The sequence below is a fragment of the Cupressus sempervirens genome, chromosome 9 (genome assembly GCF_028749045.1).
Source record: "Cupressus sempervirens isolate cs-2001-9-10 chromosome 9, ASM2874904v1, whole genome shotgun sequence".
Lineage (NCBI taxonomy): Eukaryota > Viridiplantae > Streptophyta > Pinopsida > Cupressales > Cupressaceae > Cupressus > Cupressus sempervirens.
In genome coordinates, this window is record NC_143126.1 from 778,474,937 (window position 1) to 778,494,784 (window position 19,848).

The following is a 19,848-nucleotide window of genomic DNA, read 5'->3' on the forward strand; positions in this document are numbered from 1 at the left end:
TAAGAATGCCTTCTAAAGAGGAAATTGATAGGATCACTGTAGAAATGATCTCCCAAGTAAATAGAAATTATGATTTAAGGAATAGAATAGTTAACAATGAAATTGGGAAGCCTTTTGGTATATTCATAAAATATATCACACATAAGATGAAAGATGAAGACAAGAAAGCTAGTGTAGGGACAATCAAGGTAATAGATGTTAAAACTAAGAAGTGGAAACCCAAGAAGTAAGTGCAATTCCACGCTAGTGAGACAACAAAGGAAATTGTGCAAGAGAAGGGATTTGGATTTGATAATTCCAAGAAAATAGTTATCCCTATTATTTACAAAGTTTCTACTATAGGTATGATTATGAAACCCAATGTTTTTGATCTCATTGACATGATATCTATGTTGTCACAAATTAAAATCAAGGTACCCTTGTTTGAACTCTTTAGAATTGATGAGCATAAGAGTAAAGCCTTGTCATGGTTGGGAGGGATAGGAAATAGTAATAACAATGAAGAACAAAATGCTACTCAATAGCCCCCCTTAGTAATAGAAGATAGTGGTATCATGTTCCAAATTCCCCAAATGTTGTTGGATGACTCATCAGTATAATACATAGAAGATATTGACCCATTTTTTCTTAGCCTAATTATAAAAGGAAAGACCCTAAAAAATTGCATGATAGACTTAGGAGCTTCTAACACCATAATGCCTTTTAAAGTAATGGAAGCCTTAGGGTTGAAAGTAGACACTACATAAGGTAGATGTAGAGGTATGGATGCTTAGAAAGTCCCAGTCATAGGTACTATAAATGCTTTTCCATTTAAACTAGCTACATATCTTGAGGTAGAGTTGACCATGTCAGTCCTTGTAGTTGATATACCTCCACACTATGGAATGTTGCTTTCTAGAAAATGGAGTGCTGCTATGGGAGGTAGCCTGCAGTGTGACTTAACTTATGAAAATTTTCACATAGGTGATGAGGCTATTAAAGCAGATAGAGAGCCAAGGGTTAGTCATATCTTGGGTGAAGAAATTGACAAAGATTCTACTTGCTTTTTAGATACTGGTGTGAATGCATTGTTGAGATAATGGGTGTTGCACACATTGCATAATATTGTTATTTTATTATTTTATTTTATTATGTAATGTTGTGCCTAGATGGACATGCAACATGTAAATATTCCTATGGAATATTCTTGATGAGTTGTATTGTAACATTGTGATAATATTTTATGTAATTATTTAATATTGGAGGAAAGAATTAAATGCCCAATATTAAATGTGGAGTCAGTGGGTTAGGTAGCACATGGTTTTTTAGCACATGGTTTATGTAATACCACTTGGTGGTTTTGTGGGACTTGCTACTATATAAGCAGCCACAAGGGTAGTTGTTGTAAAGTAAGAGTGAGAAGGGAAAAAAGGCAAGAGTCGAGAGGGACAAGGCTTGACAGGTTAGCCAAGGGAGCATTTGTGAAGGTTGAAAGCATGGCATGGGATGTGTGGATTCATGCTTGTTCACATAGTTTGCTCGGTTGTGGCTATGGCCATGAAGGCTTCCATGGTTGTATGGCAATGGTTATTTTGCTGAATAATACATGGTGATGGATGCTTTTGGAGGCTGGGTTTTTCCCTCAATGAGGGTTTCCCAGGGTATATCTTGTGTCACATTTTTGTGGGTATGTTGTCTATTCTCTTGCACGTGGTTTTTTAATTTCGTATTTATTTCATATCTATTATGGGTTATGTGGAAACGGTGGTTATATTCTTTGTTGCCAAGTTTCCTTACAAGTGGTATCAGAGCTATGGTTTTATTATTGTAACCCTAGATTGAATCTATGGGAATGCATGAGAGGATAGAAGAAAGGGCAAGATATATGAATGATTTATTGCAGGTCTGAGGGTTTTGGATTTTCTGTTATGATGGGATGTTAAAATATTTGGGCATGTGAAATTGTTGGACAAAAGAGTTTTTTCGGATGTTTCATTTAAATGAGGGTTTTGGGGGGTAGCATGCAGAAATGACCTCTTGGGTAAAAATATACCTCACCATTGGATCCGGGTCGACATTTCCATAAATTTTGATATATAATATGGCCTAGTTTGGCCATGTTCAGAGGAAATGAAAGAGTTTTTTGGTTTCAGCCCATGATGGCCGTCAAATTTAATCTCGTCGGAATTTTCGTCACTAAAAAAAAATAAAAAATGAAAAATCGTACTGAAAATGGTAAAAAGACTGTCTTATTAAAATGGCCATAACTTTCTCTCAGAATATCAGATTTCAGAGTTCTTATAGGCATTGGAAAGCTAATTCAGAGCACTACAATATGGTATAGGTTTGATTCTATGATTTTGAGATTTTGTCAAGTTTTAAGAGCTCTAAAGTTAGATGTTATTTATTTTGAGCACAGATTAGGGCATAACTTGGGCATACAGAGTCAGATTTTGGACTTCGAGTAGTCAACGGAAAGCCCTTGGAGAGCTCTACACATTGGTTCAGATTTGGTGTAGGTTTGGCATGGTTTATTTGTTGATATATTGATCTGAATAGTTTATAAATATATTTTGACTATGGTAACATTGTGAGTTTATGGCATTGGAGATTTAAGATTTGATGTCATTGTATACTCAGTTCATATTTCAGATTGGTCTCATGATGATATGGTTATCAATGTTTGGATTTGGATATGCATGATGACTTGTTGGATCTACAAGTTGTGCAGTGTTGTAAGCGGTCTATACTTACAGGTTGCATTTATAGCTTGGTTATGGGTTGTCTTTGCCCATTGATCTTTCATTATTGATGCATATTTAGATTGGTGGCTTGGATTTGGGTTGTCTATGCCCTAAGTCACATGATTTACTATTTTCTTCATGTAGAAGGGATGAGATGTTGTTACCAGGTACAATCATGGTGGAGGATTGTGGTTGACTATTTTATGTTGACAAGTTGGACATATTGAGAGCCAGATGCTCAGTTCATGGATGTGATCATGGTGTCATGGATTTTGGCATGACATGATTGGATATACAGGTACATCCTTGATGTTCATTAGCTTGGATTTCTGATTTAGTTATGATGGTATATCTTCTTGGTTGAGGATCATGGTTATTTGGTTTCTTTTGAGGAGCTCATGATGTGCACTTTGAGTTCTTTGATAGTTTGATGCCTTGGTTGATTCTCATGGTTAGAGGATGGTTCTTTCATCATATGTCATGGATAGCTTGGATACACAGTTTAGTGGGAGCTTCTGACAATGATGGGGTGACAGTGCAGGATTAGTTCCTAGTTTGGTTTATGTCTTCTTGGTTTGGAGAGGGTGGATTTTATGATGCCATTGGTGACTTGGTACCACAGTTGAGTGGGAGTTGTTGGCATTGATATATTTATTGAGTGTTTGCAGATGTTGGAGGTTTGTCTTAGATCCTGTTGCTGCAGAAGCGTCTTTGACATTTGCATGGTGCACTTGTTATCTTCATGGTGTTTAAAGATGGTTAGATTTTGAGGACTCATGGAGTTCTTGGTTATCTTCATGGTATGTGGAGATGGTTCTTCCTAGTATGTGGAGATGGTTTTCTTCATGGTGTGTGGAGATGTTTGCATCTTGAGGACTCACAGGGTTCTTGACAAAGGTGTGGTTTATATTTTCTATTTGGCATGTTATCCTTTTTATGAGGATGGTTTCATTATTATGTCATGGTATACTCTTGATACGCGTTTAGAGTTGTGACATGTTATGGTATGTTCATATGGAGCATGTTATCTCTTTGGTTGAGATGGTAAGATCATGTTGTCATGTTTATGTTCTTGAGGCCATGGGTTGAACTTTGACATTGATCTTGGTTTAGTTTCTTGGTATTGAGTACACTGATCATAAGCTGGATACTTCATGATATTGCTATGTTACATTTGGAGTTGGCATGGATTGATTGGTTACAGGTGCTCATGGATACTTAGAGATGGTGGTGATGCTGATTTCTCTTGGATTAGAGAAGTATTTGTTGGGACGGTTAATGGTTTCAGTAGGAAGTTCGAGGGGCAGTCACTTGATATGGACTTGAGAGGAGATTGTCCTTAGATGAGTCTTTGTTGGAGACTTGGGTATCTTGATGAGCATTCTCATTCCCCACTCTTGGTCTACTCAACAGTTTGCTACTTGAGAGGTATAGCCCATTGTTTTTTCTCAAGTGCATTATATTTATCCTTGTCTTTCATGGATATGGATCTTGAGCTATGGTACATGAGTTAGTTCTGGAGGGTTCATTTGAGAGATGGTTAAGCATTGGTTATCTCCATGTGCATATGTTGTTATGCTGGTTGAGTTTGGGAGATGGTTTTATATTGGGCATATTCCTTGATTTAGGAATGGTTATTCCCTAGTTTAAGAATGGTTTTAATGAGTTTGATCTTCTTGTGAGAGGCTTACACTCATGATATGTTATATGGTATGGTTTGGGTGTTGTTGAGGCTTCTTGTTGGGGTTTTATGGAGGAGATCATACTTTCACAGTTTACATCTAGAGGTGTGTGTAGAAGGACATGATACAGGTTATGATTTGCATGGTTTCTCTAGTCTTGTTTATCTTCTTGGATGTTTGGTTTTGCTTACAATGGATTTGAGATTGGTTAGAGATTTTGATCACTGGTTTTTGCTCATGTATGTCATGTGAGAGATGACATGGTTATTACTTTATCTCTTTCCTCTGTTGGTTGTGGAGAACTTGGGAGAGCATTGGAGATTTGTTACGAGAGCTGTTCTTGTAGGATACCAGTTTATGTATTGTGGATGTCCTTGATACTACATGGATTAACTTCTTTGAGATGTGAGTGGATTGGTTATAGATTTGACATTATCTTTTGCAGTAGGAGCTTCTTGGTATATATGTGGCAGGTATTGCTCTTGAGGCTTGTGATTGCAGGTTATAGATTGGATATGTCGGTGATATGAGATTCACTTGTTATACCTTTGAGGTATGGATAGTTGAATGGGTTTGGCACTTTGCTGTGGGTGCTATTTCAGATATGGATATTTTGACAACTACGGATACATGTGATTACCTTTGGATCAGGTTTTTGTGCTCAGAATTTTTAGTTGGTACAGCATTTTATGATCTTCTAATGCAACAGGTTGGGTGGCTTTCTCTTTGGATGGCTTCTATGTATGTCCAGTGGGAGTGGCATAATAGGAGGTGAGATCATTCATGTTTGAGATGCTGGATACTTTGATTTTGTTGCAAGTACCGGAATGGAGTACTTGGTGTATTTTGATCCATGATGGTGGATGTGCTGGGAGGGATTGTTCCCTTGTTCATTTATGTGGCTACGGATTGACCCTATGCAATGTATACAACAAGTGGGAGATTGTTGAGATAATGGGTGTTGCACACATTGCATAATATTGTTATTTTATTATTTTATTTTATTATGTAATGTTGTGCCTAGATGGACGTGCAACATGTAAAGATTCCCATGAAATATTCTTGATGAGTTGTATTGTAACATTGTGATAACATTTTATGTAATTATTTAATATTGGAGAAAAGAATTAAATGCCCAATATTAAATGTGGGGTCAGTGGGTTAGGTAGCACATGGTTTTTTAGCACATGGTTTATGTAATACCACTTGGTGGTTTTGTGGGACTTGCTACTATATAAGCAGCCGCAAGGGTAGTTGTTGTAAAGTAAGAGTGAGAAGGGAAAAAAGGCAACAGTCGAGTGGGACAAGGCTTGACAGGTTAGCCAAGGGAGCATTTGTGAAGGTTGAAAGCATGGCATGGGATGTGTGGATTCATGCTTGTTCACATAGTTTGCTCGGTTGTGGCTATGGCCATGAAGGCTTCCATGGTTGTATGGCAATGGTTATTTTGCTGAATAATACATGGTGATGGATGATTTTGGAGGCTGGGTTTTTCCCTGAATGAGGGTTTCCCAGGGTATATCTTGTGTCACATTTTTGTGGGTATGTTGTCTATTCTCTTGCATGTGGTTTTTTAATTCCGTATTTATGTCAAATCTATTATGGGTTATGTGGAAATGGTGGTTATATTCTTTGTTGCCAAGTTTTCTTACATGCATTCAAAGCTGAATTGATTATCCAAGAAGTTGAGAATTTGTCTACCATTATTGAACATGAAGTTGAGTGTTGTACGAACTCACCAATATTATGGACAATGTTCTTTGATGGGGCCAGTTCTAAAGAATGAGTAGGGATAGGGGTAGTTTTTGTTTCTCTAGAGAAAAACACTTTCAGATATTCTTTTACCCTGAACTTTTCATGTACTAATAATATAGTTGAGTATGAAGCCTTGTTGTTAGGGTTGAAAGTTGCTAATTATCACCAAATCAAGAAGTTGCATGTCATAGGTGATTCTAAATTGATTATCTTATAGATAAAGGGAACATATGCTTCTAAGAATAAAAGTTTGAAATAGTATAGAAATGTTGTTTGGGATTAGATTGAATTTTTTGATGTATTTGGTATATCATGGAGAGATAGAACTCAGAATAAGATGGCTGATTTATTAGAAAATGTAGCGATTAAGCCCTATGAGATATCATTGGTAGGGATATCAAAAATTGAAGTTCAAGATAGGCCATCAATATCTGACAATGTTGAGCATTGGCAAGTCTTTGAAGATGATAAAGATATTATGAATCTTTTCCTAAATGAGGATAAATACCATGGACAAAAATTGTACTGTAGTGATTTGGTACCAACCATAGATGGGAAAGAAACAATTTTTGGTCAAGAGGTTATACATTTAAAAACTAACAAAGTACCTAAAGGTTTGGTTATTTTGGAGAACATGTTTGATAACCAATATAGGTAAAGGCCTGGTACTATAGACTATAAACCTCAAGAGCTAGAAGAGATAAATTTTGGTATTAATGAGGCTCCTAAGAAATTTTATATTGGCCAGAACTTGTTAGCTAAAATTAGAAAGCCTCTAATTGACCTATTGAGAAAATATAGACATGTTTTTGCTTGGTCATATGATGATTTAAAGGCTTATAGAGAAGATATTTTTCATCATGTCATACATTTGAAGGATAATCTAAAACCCTTTAGGCAGAAATAGAGACCAGTTAATCCCACTCTAGCCCATAAAATGCAAGAGGAACTAATGAAGTTAAGGGATGGGGGAATAATTAAGCCTATAAGAAATTCCACTTGGGTCTCTAATTTAGTACCTATCAGAAAAAGAATGGAGATATTAGACTATGTGTAGATTTTAGAAAATTTAACATTGCTTCCTTGAAACATAATTATGTGTTGCCCAATATGGAAGCCATGTTACAGCAAGTAATAGGGTCTAAACTTATGTTAATGATGGATGGATTTTTAGGATATAACTAGGTCCTGGTGAAAGAAGAATAACAATTCAAGACAACATTTATAACTCCTTGGGGGACTTATGTATATGTGAGGATGCTTTTTGGATTGATTAATGCTAGTACCACTTTTCAAAGAGCCATGGATGTGGCTTTCCATGAGTACATAAATAAATTTATGGTTGTGTATCAAGATGACCTCATAGCTCATTCCAAAAAGGCTAAGGACCATTGTAGGCATTTGGAAAAGATTTTTATTAAAGAACTGGAATATGGAATGTCATTAAACCCTAAGAAATGTACATTCAAAGTAACTGAAGGCAAGTTATTGGGACATATAGTGTCAAAATATGGGGTAAAGATAGATCCTAAAAGAGTAGTAGCCATTGATAAGGTTCCTAAGCCAAAGAATGTAAAAGGAATTCAATCTTTCTTTGGGCAAGTTAATTTTCTAAGAAGGTTTGTAACAAATTTTGTTGAGATCAGTAGACCTATTTCTAAAATGCTCAAGAAAGGGGCTACCATCAATTGGGATGATGAACCTTCACAGGCATTTCAAGATATTAAGACTACTATAAAGAATGCCCTAGTCCTGAGGACCCCTGGCTACACTAAACCAATGCACATATTTTATATTGTATCTTTCCACACTGTAGCTATAGTTTTGTTGCAAAAGAATGAGAAGGGATATGAACAACCCATTTCTTTCTTTAGTAAGTCACTACAATATGCTGAATTAAAATATGAGATAAATGAAAAACAAGCTTATGGTCTAGTAAAAGCTATTAAGACTTTTAGATGCTATTTGGTAGGAGATATTGTCATTGCATTTGTACCTAGTGCTGACGTAAAGGATATTTTTTCTCAACAAGAAGTATCAAGAAGAAGGTGTAGGTGGATCGATAGGATCCAAGAGTTTAACATTGAGATATAGATAAAAAAGCTGGTAAGAGGTCAAGGTTTAGCTAAACTCATGGCTCAATCTAATTTGGATGCTAATCAGTTAAATACGGTGACAGATGACCTTAGATTTGATTCATGTGACATGAGTCACTATGAGTGGTATGCTAATGTCATTCACTACTTACAACATATAGAAGTTCCATCTCACTTGATTGAAAATGAGAAGAGGAGCACAAAATTGCAAGCTATTAGGTACATTGTCAAGGGATATTTGTGGTGGAGAAATTTTGAGGGAATATTATTGAAATGTGTTGATCAAGAAAGGGCCAAAGAAATTCTGAATGAGATGCATACTAGAGCGTATGGGGGGCGTTATATGGCTAAAACCACTACACACAAGGTAATGAGAGTTGATTCTAGTGGCCATCCCTTTTAAAAAATGCTCAAATCATGGTCAGGAAGTGTGACCCTTGTCTAAGGTTTGCTGGAAAATTGAAATTTTTAGGTAATAGTCCTTTAAAGCCAGTTGAGGTTCAAGCACCATTTCAATAATGGGGTATGGATTTCATAGGTGAGATCTCTTCTAAATCCATTACTAGCTATTCTTGGATTCTAGTTGCTACTGACTACTTTAAAAAGTGGGTAGAAGCTATCCCCACAAGAAATGCAACAAGTAAAGTTGTCAATAGTTTCTTTCTTAGTAATGTTATTTCCAGATTTGGTTGCCCTCAGAGAATTGTGATAGATAATTCCATGTTCTTTAGGTCTAAGGAATTTGTAAAGTTTTGTGACAAATATGGAATAACCAGATCAGAATATTCCCCATTTCATCCGCAAGGGAATGGATAGGTTGAATCCACAAACAAGAGCTTGCTAAAGGTCATTAAGAGGACCTTGGATGATAACAAGAAGGCATGGGACTCTAAATTGCAACTTGCAATATGGGTTGACAGAGTGACTATCAAGAAAGCCACTAGAGTAGCTCCTTTTAATTTGGTATACAAAATTCAAGCAAGGATTCCTCAGAATAACTTAATGGGACTCTACAGTTATATCTAGTTGTATGATGAAGATGTTATAGATGATATGCAAGAAAGGCTGGATGAGCTTGTAGGGTTAGCAAAAACTAGAAGAGAAGCATCAGTCAGAAACTAAAAGTTGCAGTTGCAAATCAAGACAATATATGAAAAAAGGACAATAAGAAAAAAATTTCAAGATGGAGATTTAGTCCTTATGTGGAATGCTAGAATTGAGGATAAAAGAAAACATGGTAAGTTTGATCCAATTTGGCTAGGTCCCTATTTATTGAAAGAACATGGGGAGAAGATTCTTATATCATCAAGGATTTATCATAAAATATTTTGGAACTTCCAGTTCATGGACAATTCTTGAAGAGATACTTTTCCTAAAAGTGTCTGTTTTTCCATGAACATTAGTTTTAGGGTTCCTTGTGTTCTTGTACATTGTGTTTATTTTGTAGATCCTTGTAAATTTATTTTATAGTATGGTTCCCTATTTTGTTGTATTTTTCTATGCTCTCTGAAAAAGTTGTCATTCCTATACCAAGTATGTGGTCTACTCTTCCAAAGATTCTAAATTCTTGCATAGACTCAAGTAGCTTATCATCCCTAGACAAAGCCACTATTGGTTTGATTTTTCACAGTATAGAGAAATTTTTGAAATTTTAGTGAAATTGTTTTTTGAGGCATTGTATCATGCAGATTAAGGTTCATTCCTTGTATTTTTCAAATGCTTAGGTTGCCCTAGTTCATGTCTCGGTCTTTGTGTTGTTGGAACTCTATCAAATTCTCAAGGTTTGTCATCAGAGCAATTAGTTGAAAAACCCTAATGCCTTATTTTATTTTACCTTAGTTTTGAAAATCCTAAAAAATAATATTTCAAAAAATGATTTTAAGGCATATTACTTTTAGGATGGGCTTACTCAAGCATGACTTCATTAAAATTTTTGTTTAAACCTTTATTGGTTGTGCTTTGCTTGCAAATTGCTCAATTATTTTATTGAGAAATACCACATGCGATACATATTTTATGTAACCATTAATCTTGTTCAAATCAATGGGTATCACATTCCCGCAATATTGAGATGCAAGGTTTTAAATAATGCAGGCATGCACTTTGATGACACATAGCCCTTGCCTTCTTAAAGTCTCAGTGCATCACAAAGATTGTAATTTGTCATAAACTACCAGAACCTTTTTTTAGACTTGTCAGTACCTTTCATGCACATTCTAGAATTCTTGTGATGTGATTGGTTGATATATTAATAGAAGTATCCCTTTATGACTAAGATTCATTTACCATTGATCTTGTTTAGATCAAGGGCTAACACTTTCCCACATTAAGAAGATGTGGGATAATTAAATAATGCAAGGAAGCACAAATTGGACACGTAGTAGGATTGGACATCATGGCCCCACCTTTTCATAAAATGACATTCAAGTATCTTCTATGGTAGTTGTCAGATGAGTTAGACCAAGAAATAGTGTTTTATTTGCTAGTTTGGCTGACGTGGTATTTTTAGGACACATCATTATATGACCATAGATCCTTATGAGATCAAGGGCTGGTCCAAGCTCGCATTAAGAAAATGCATGTTCTATAAAGAATGCAAGTATGAACCTTTGTGTCGTGTGTCATAGTGGGGCCAAGACTAGGGGAGAATGTTGAGTCATGCCTTGTTGTATGCGACACATTCTTAGCTTGAAGTACCTATGCTATGGGCATGGAATTTCCAGCAATTAATGTAATAGTTAGGTTGGTCAGAGCATGAGGGCTAAGAAGAGTCATTTCATTGGTCCAAGTGGATGATGCAACCATAAAGTGCAAAGTTTTTCACACCATTGATCTTGCCTTGATCAACAATGGGTGCATGCCCGCATTAGGAACCTGAAGGAATTTTAAGAAAAGTGGGTATGTACCATGCAAGCATGTGTTCCTGGTGATGTCACTATCACCATCTTAGAAGGTTTGTAGGATTCAAGTAGTGTCACCATTGATCTTTCCAAGATTTACGACTAGCACAAGCCCACAATTTGAAGTTGCTCATCCAATAAGGAAAGTGGGGATGCACCAACTTGACATGTGGAAAGAATGGCATCAAGCACCTACTCGCTCAGAAGATGATATGGGACCCATTTGCGTGGATGTTTTCAGGACTTACAAAATCATATAAAGGCTTCCTATTGGTTAGCATAGCTGACTAGGCTTTATTCAATTGTAAACTTGTGTGATCGTTGATCTTGTCTTGATCAATGGATAATGCTTACTTGCAATTTTAAGGTGCAAGAAATTTAAGGAATGCAGGTAAGTGGTAATGCAACATGTGGGCACATTTTTAAAGCCATAAAGCTCGTTGCTTTTTTGAATTAAATTCATCTAATCTAGTGAAAATCTATGGATAAGATTTAAATCAAGGTGCAATTTGGAGGTAACAATTACTGAGAGTAAATATGGTGCAGAGCAGATTCGTGTGATTTCAATCCATGAATAAAAATCACAATTTCATCATTAATGAACCATCAAAATGCAAAAAGAATATTAGAGCATACAAATTTTTTATAGCCAGGGCACATAAATTTTATCCAATGATATAATGAGTTGTAGTGCAAATTATATAGTGCAGAAGTGCAAATTTTATCGAGTAAGTACTCTATGACTCGAAATCAACTATCTATTGTTATATAATTTCTAGGGTTTATTCAAAATACCTCCTTGAAAAGAATTCACTGGACAAACAGATTATCTGAAACATTCTGTACATGATGATTATCTTGAGCAATTACCTTTATCCATACATGAAATAACTAAGAGGACGGAACTCATTCCAAAACACCCTAGGGTAGTTGTAGTTGAAGGTTTCTATGATAAAGCAATTTGAGTTTCTTTGATAGAGATTTATTGATGGATTTGGCTAAGAAATATGATCCAATTATAGGGTAGGTAAAGAACCATGCTAAAGTGAATATTTTTAGGGTCTACCCTGAACTAATTAGTGAGGTTTTCAAACTCAAACCTAACCACACCATGCATGAAATCATAGATATGGATGACCTTCAAGAAAGGTATGATACACAAAGGATTTACTTAAGGACAAAGCCACTGCAAGAAAATGCTTCTAAAATTGGTACTTTATCTATGATTACTGCTAGCACGCCAGAGCCATTATTGAGAAGACATTTTAACCTTAGGGATCAGGCATTATATTTTTCTCTTTGCAAGATTTTTGGAATGCATGAAGCTAAGCAAATCCCAAGCTCAATTGTTCTTATTATGGCTCAAACTTTTCAATTTGGGATGAGCACTATTCATAATTAATCTAGTTTTCTTGCAAAGGAAATGCACAATGGTTTGGTGGGGATAGCATGGGGGAAAGTGGACAAACCATTATGTTAGTATTCATTGTTCATGTATGTATGCTTGTACAAGGGATTTAAATTTTTCTCCAAGGGTATGGAGTTGGAAATAACCAAGGATGCAGATAGGAATATAGTTTAGTTATGGAGTGTGGACATGACTTCAGAAGCTATAGATGCTAGTTATGTGAGGTTTGATAGATATTTTGCATCAAAGCTCATATTGCTCTTGAGAGGAGACAACCCTAGGATTCCACAAGCATTACTAGAATTGGTCAGACCTAAGGACCATGCAAAAGGGCTACTAATTAGTCATAATTGAGGGGATATAATCACTTACAATGTTTCAATAGTAATAAGAGTGTACGGCTTCTTGGGAAAGCCTCATGTGTTACCATTCCATGTACCATTGAAAATAGGAATAGTAGAATTGTTATGGTAGATAGGCACTATTGATGAAAGTGATTTGCTAAAGAAGGGTACATTCTTTCCAATTTTTACTGTAGTGCATGATTTCATTTTTGTGAGGAAAGGGTGGAAACACCTCAACTTGTTCCTGGATAGATATAACATGGCAGAATCACATGCCAAATTTATTAACCCTGAAGGATTCTATGACCTCTTAAGAGAGAGGACAAAGACTGCCCACATGGTGCACCAGGTATACTATCCTAAGGATGTTATTAGGAATATTTTTTATTTACAAGAGTAGGAATTAAGAAAGGATAAATGGATAGTATTCAGTAAGACTTTAGAATTCATTAATGCTTTTGACTCCAGCTATGACCCATTGAAAGATAAAAAATATTGGGGAGCCAAGATGCAAGCATTAATGAATAATTTTGCTATGATAATCCAAACTATGAATGAGAAGAAGGCCATATATGTCAAGACTTATTTAGACAGGGTTGTAGAGGTGCAAAGGATGATAAACAACAAAAATGCAGTGGCTCCTGGTCAATAGACTTTGCAGAAAAGGGCAGGTTATGTAATGGTTCAAAGTGTGCAATAGGCTCCCCTATAGCAAAGACTAATGCCAAAAAGTCCATCTATAGAAAGTGCTCCAAAAAGACAAAAGTTAGAGCAAAGGTTTTCTTCTTCTCAAGCAGAACAATATTCCCCAAGCTAGTCCCCAATCTAGATAGATGATGAAGCATATTCGAGGGAACAACTTAGACAAATTGTTGGAGAGGGGGATGTAATTGTTACTTCCACTAATTTGGAGGTTGGAGAGCTACACGAACCTCCAACACCTTCCTTGGATCTAACTATTTCTTATTGTAGACACCTAAATTTGATTACACTATTTTAGTAATCCTATTTAGTTATCTAAAAAGGGCATTATTAATTAAATTTCTATTTAATTAATCCTTTGTCATCCCCTAGTTGATTAATTTAATTAATCATCTATAGTCCTAATTGATAAATAAAATAATCTATTATTTATCAATTAAATCCTATTCTTCAATCTAATTCCAAAAATCCCCATTTATTAAATAAATCTATTTGATAAATGAAATCCTCAAATTCAAAAACCCCTAACCTATCTCTAATCCTCCATTTAGCCTAATCTACCCCATCCACCCATACTAACCAAGCTTAGCCACTAACTCACCCACCCTCATTAATGCCATCCACTTGCACATCTCTAACATCCCTAATCTAATCCTAAACCCAAGCCTAATCCACCGCCTAATGTTGTCACATTCCTTAAACAAGTTTAAGACTTTCCTAATCCAAACCAAAGTCTCCCCTCAAAAAAACCCAACCACTAAGTCATGAGTGCTCTTACAAAACATAAAGACTCTTACAAGCCCACTCATGACTCTTACACCCATCTTCCACACTCTTCCCTCTTCCACACTCATTCCTCTTACATCCCTCTTACATACTCAACCCCACTCATCATGACTTTAACCAACCCTTTACCCTACCCTCTCACACTCATTCTACTTGTGACAAGTGTCACCTTCTCATTGGTGCTAAACAAGCACAATCCATGTGCTCCCCTTTGAGTGCATCTTAGCCCTCCTTAAGCCTTCATCCATCCTTGCATCTAAGCCCTCCATCCCTCTACCCCTTAGCCTATAAATTGAATCCCATCCCAAGCCATTTCATCAACAATCTTTGAGCTAAAGTTACCATGCTATTTTGAGAACCAAAGCCATCAACCATACCCTTATAATGCCAAATTGAGAGCTCACAAAGCTACCAATTTTATATTACCCATCTCCATTGAAGCAGCTTTTGAGCATCTTGAGCATACATCCACAGCAAAAGGACACATCTACAGAATCAAGAAAGCATGGAGTGTTTTCTCTTGTGAGGTTTGCACTTCTTGTTTGCTTTCTTTGTCTAAGCATATATGTGAATTTAGTTTTTGGTTTGTGAATGTTTACTTTATTTGTTAATTTTCTTTGCATACTAATTCTTGTTCTACACTGATTACTAAGGTAAGGAAATAGATCCTATAGTTTCCCAAGCCTCTGAGAGGTTTATTGATGATGAAAATTTTGTAAAGTCTAGAGCCTTTGCACAATTTTGGTGGAGGTTAAACATAGGTGATTTTGAAAAGACTTGTGAAAAGATAAAGGTAGAGCAACCAAAAAAACCAAACTTTTTTATAAAAGAAGAGGTGAAATCTAAATTTTTGAATGATTTTGCTCAATTTAAACCTAAGGCCAGAAGGCAAATAGCTAGACAATCAAGAGTACTCATTTTGCCAGAATGGGACATAGTGAATGACATGTTTTTTTATCTAGTCAGGAAACAAAAGGATGTCTAATTTAAGACTGAAGAAGAGATGTTACAAGCTCATAGGGGAGTGAAGTTCAGTGAAAACCACCAAGACCTTGTTATTTTGTCTATTGAGAAAAAAGATAAGACTAGAATGCAAGGAATTTCTACTTCAAAGCATACTCATGCATTAACAATGTTCAAGGCTGATGAGGTTGGCAGCAAGTAGATAATTGGAATGGCCTTAGAAATGTTAAAATTTGGTAGTGTGGTGTCTAGACAGGAAGAAGATATGTTTACACAACTAAATTCTAGATTTGAAGAAGTCTTGAAAGCATATGAGGAGATGGGTATGAAAATACAGTGATTGGAAAATAAAGTGACTAAAATGGAGAAGATTCTTTGGAAAAGAAAAATAGGAGAGTCCAATAGACCCAAGATATCATACCCCCCACTACGACCTATTGAACCCTTTAAATCAACCCCAATTATTGAAATACCAGATACCCCAAAAAGGCCTCAATTCTATACTGTAGAGGATTTTGAAGAGGAGAATAATAAGTTATATGCATTACATGTAGAACTTAATAATCAATATGAAGAAAAATTGAGGCAGGGTATCATGTATCTAGTCAGGCAAGCTCTAGTCAACCCCATGTTAGAATCCTCATCTTTTATGTATAGGGCTCAACTCGGGCAAGCTCTAGTCAACCCCATTTTAGAATCCTCATCTTGTATGTATAGGGCTCAACTCAGGAAAGCTCTAGTCGACCCCATGTTAGAGACCATCTAGGTACTCTAAGTCCTTCCACACAGAGCTTGACATTTTTATACCAAAATTACACACCAAAAATCTGCAATATCTCCATGAGCACTCATGATATACTAATGAGCCTCAACTGGTAGGTTGATATATCCAAGAAGAACATCTAGTTTTGAAATTAGGATATTTTGAGCTTGTATGACTAACTTACTAAGTAGAAAGCCTTTATAGACAATAACTCTACACTAAGACAACCCTTATTTAAGAAATAAAAGGAAAATATTTTTGGGTGATGTAAGATTTATCTTACACCCAAGATGCTCCTACATCAGATACCTGGGGTAATTTGAGAAGTGACCTTATTACATCTTAGGTGTTCTTAGGGAAACCCAAGATGGTTAACCTCCTCCTTTTCTAGTGATGAAAAATCTTCTACTGGCCTCCCTTTCCATTTAACTAGGTACTCTTCATAAGTTATGTTCCTTGTACTTTTGCCAAAATGAATTTCTTATATCTCCTCAATCACCTTTTTCACCGAACTAGTGGTTGGAATGCTCCACTAAGCTTCTGCAACTTCATCTCCATCACCTCCTTCATGATATTTTGTCAGAAATGAAATGCAAAATACTAGTAAAATATTTAATTCAACAAGAAACTCTACTTCATAGGCATTTCTAGAATCATTTCCTTTCACTATCTTGCATGATCCAAATTTCATTATTTTCAACTCATTATATGCACCCATTGGAAAATGCTCCTTTCTCATGTAAACTATGACTTCATTGCCAATATAAAACTTTGTATACCTCATTTTCACACTTGTCTTAGTCTTGTACTATTTATTCATCTTAATAATGTTCTTCACCTTCTTATTGATGTTCTTTAAATGTTCAACAAAATCTTCCACTTTAGCACTACTCATATCTCCTTTATCCATCTACTTCGATTCGCATTCTTAGTGCTCTCATCCTTATGATGGATCATTGAGTATGATAGAAAACATTGATGCAAAAACCCAAACATAATCTTATCCAGAAGGAAGTATATAATATTACTAGTAGTCCTATTGAAAACATTATTATATGTAAATTCTACCTATGGTAAAATCAGATCCTAGCTTTTTGGCTTATCTCCAACCAAACATCTTAAAAAATTTCCCAAAATCTTATTCACCACCTTTTTTTTTCCATCAGTTTATGAATGATGTGAAGAAGTGAACTTTAAATTTGTCTTTAACTTCTTTTGCATGTGTGAAGATGAAGAGATGACAAAAGAAGAAGAACCTATAAAGAAGAAAGTTAAGGTTATTATAACCAAACTTGCCAAACCATCTACTATTGTGTTCATAAGGAAGGCATCTAGGAAGAAACAAGGTGGAGATGTAATCTTCAAAAAGCCACCACCCTCTTTCCAAGAAAATTTGAAAGAAATTGACACTGGAGTCAGTATGGAAAACTTTAAAGCATTAAGTTATGAAACTAGCACTATAGAGGAGTAGAAGAAAATTAAAGACATGGTTCTATCTAAGCTGGGTAAATTGAAATATTCTTCAGATCAACTTACTTAGTAGATTCCAAATGAGTAATGGAAAATATAAAGCCAAGATGGGAGCATGCAAGGCAAACTACTAAATACATATATGAGTAGACCCTGGGATAACTCATGCCAAGTTTAAGTGAAATAATCTTTGAAGAAGAATGAGGAAAAACTTACTTTGAAATTTAATACTTGTCTAATTTTGATCAATAACATTGAACATGTAGTGAAAAATGCTAAAAACACATGGAAAAACTTCTATAATCTACATAAGAAGAGAGATTTTGTTATTAATGTCAGTGACAAGGAAGATGAGGAAATTGATGATAAAGAAGTAACACATTATGACAACATAGATGATGAGGAATAGAAATAGGGATAGGAAGCTATGGAGGAAGGTTTACCTAAAGTTCAAAACATAGAGGAGACTAACCTAGAGAAAATTGCACCAATGGTCATAGCCTCACTTCCTCATTCTTCAAGAAAAACATCAAAAAAATCAAGCCTAGAGAAAGCTACTATAGGATTGATTATGTTAAACATTGCAAATACCAACACTCAATCAATTTTTGCACATATTTAGCTTAGTACTTCATTGATAGATGTGAAAATCACTTTGTCTATCGAGTAGTCAACACTTCCCCCTTCATCAATTTTGATTATAAAATGTATTTCATCAACGAGTACAATATCTACTTTTTTTAGCTAGTCCTACTATTTCTCCATTGTTTCCATTCATAGCATGCAAATATTAAGTACAAGGATAGTTAACACAAAGCCTCAACTATGAGGAAGGAGCATCCAAGCCATCACATTATCTCACTGATTATGTTGGTTGCTACCATGTCACAACAATTGTTGAGTGCCATTAGTTTTGTAGTTTAAGTTGAGTTGAGGTTATCCCACGCCATGTTAAGACTTAGGTTAGCGTGCTATCCCATCTCACTCTATAGTATGTGTCGAGTTACTCTTCATGTTATGAGTGATTCTTCATGTGCCAAGTGATCCTTTATGTGCTGAGTGATCCTTCATGTATCAAGTTTTCCTATTGATGCCGAGTGTCAACATTTTGGATGTGTTTTCTACATTTTTGGTGTGAGCCAACTTAGAGGATTTATTTCAATCATGAAATTTATGATAAGATCTTGTCTTAAGATGTGTCCTGACCATTTTTGGGTCATCCTTTCTATTTTTTAATGTTCTAGAATGATCTATAAGCCATTTTGTCAAGTATAAATAGGGTATTTTGGTTTAGAGTTTTGCAAATAATTTGAGAGAAACAACTTTGGAGAGTAGCTTAAGGGTGAGTTTTCCTAAGTCTATGGATAGAGCAGAAAATGTGAGGTAGTTTATAGCAAGATTGTGATAGAGTTATGAGTGTGTGGATAGAGTGTTGAATGTGAGGTAGCTTACACTTGGATCTTGGATAAAGATGGAGAAGAGCTAGAGTTGTGGCTAGAAAACAAGGAGATTGCTTGGTGGGCTTGAAAGCACAAGATGAGATTTCCTTGGTGGTTTCTATTAGATTTTTGTTATGTTATAGATCTAAGGTAGTTGGGATAGGTTTGGATTAAATCTTGACAGATCTTGCAGAACTATTATTGTAATTACTGTTGCATTTTGCTATAACCCAGGAGGTCTTACAGCTGGGCATATTACATGTAAATAGTTATTTTATAAATAAAGATTTGTGATTTGGTATTACATCTTTCATTATTGCTCTCTGCTATTATGTTTCTATTATGTGGTTATTTTCTAGGGCTAGGATATCTCCTTTAAAGATTATCTAGTCTTGCAATATGTCAGGTGGTATAAAAGCTCAATTGTTCCTAAGTGTGTAGATAGATCATCAAAGTTGTGGCAATTTGCACCAAGACTTGATTTGGAGAAGTAGATCTAAGAAGATCGTGATCTAGTGGTGGATTTTTATTTTTGAAGTCCTAGATCTCTTGGTCTAGCAAAAAAATGCATAGTGGAAAATGAACAAGAGAAGCAAGATTTAGATCGAGTGAGACAATATTTCATATATTTGAATCAAGAAGTTTACATCCAACATGCTTGGCTATACGACCTTCTAGATTATAGCCATTACAAAGAAGAATAGATCTCTAGACTCAAATATGAACTTGTACCTCCAAGCTACTCCACCTAAGACTCCTCCACCAAAAAATATGATTAAGACTCTACCCAAGATACCCTTAAATACTTGCCAAAATG